The sequence below is a fragment of the Cyprinodon variegatus genome, unplaced genomic scaffold (assembly GCF_000732505.1).
Source record: "Cyprinodon variegatus isolate N-32 unplaced genomic scaffold, C_variegatus-1.0 Scaffold1251, whole genome shotgun sequence".
NCBI classification, from domain to species: Eukaryota; Metazoa; Chordata; class Actinopteri; order Cyprinodontiformes; family Cyprinodontidae; genus Cyprinodon; species Cyprinodon variegatus.
The window spans coordinates 199,864-201,005 of record NW_015151704.1 but is presented as its reverse complement, the minus strand read 5'-3'; positions in this window follow the sequence as shown (position 1 = coordinate 201,005).

The following is a 1,142-nucleotide window of genomic DNA, read 5'->3' as shown; positions in this document are numbered from 1 at the left end:
GCTGTGAGACTACCGCATCTCAGTGTTTTCACACGCTCTCGCTCCAGATCCCCAATTTTTCACAATAAAAAATGACGGACATTAAAACTCAACTCCATTCCGCTTATTTATATATAAAAATACCATGCTGATGAAAAATCCAGTCCGTCTTTTCAACACAACCTTAGTGCTAACACGAAGACGTGCCATGTTTAGATCCAGTCCATATTTTTGCTCCAGTCCACCTGTTCACTGTGCTGAAAGCAGCGGAGGTGAGGGATTGGCGCCAGATATTGAAAAAATAGGGGGATTTCTGAGCAGTTATTACGAGGTATGTCATTTTAATTTATCTTATTTTATCTGGACTAAGATAATTCACTTTGTAAACTAATGAAGATTTTAAGCAGTCTAGCACTTGAGTAAATATGAATACATTATACAGCAATTAGCTTGAATTATCACTGAGTAGACTGCGGCGTAGGATCAAATCAAAAGGTTTGTTTTCTCTATACCTAGTGCTTTTTTTAAACTGAGCTTTACTCCTTGTTTGCTCTAGTTTATCCTCCTGATTTAGTCCCTGTTTTAGTCCATGTTTTGCTCACAAGTTAAATCATTATTGCTCAGTTTAGTTGAATAATCTCCCGTTAGAATTTAGGTATAATTAAAACAACAAAAAAACAAACTAATAAGAATCACTTTCAGTGGTTCCTGTATTAGTGTCAGTAATCCAATAATAACATATTAGTTCCCTATTGGTTATGTAACTTAAATTGCATAGAATAATTATTAAAAACAGATGTGAAATTTTTAGTTTACAGTATAATTATAATGCAAGTATTTTAGTAGGGCCCATTCTTCTTCACTTCAGTTCTCTGAAAATCCCCATAATATAGAAAATAATGTATATTGTGGGAAATTTTCCACATAACTACAGATCACTGATTATTATTCAGTAACATTTACGGTGCTATAAAAATATTTAATATAATCAATAAATTACAACTTTGTTTCAGTTTAATCCTCTGAAAACCTACAACTTATAGCTCCACCTATCCCCATCTAACCCTGACAAGAGCTGCATGTCCAAATTCTTTCACACTCTCACTCCAAGTTTTGGTGAAAAGTTGGCAGCCCTGTACCATGGTCTTGCAGTTACTTTGTTC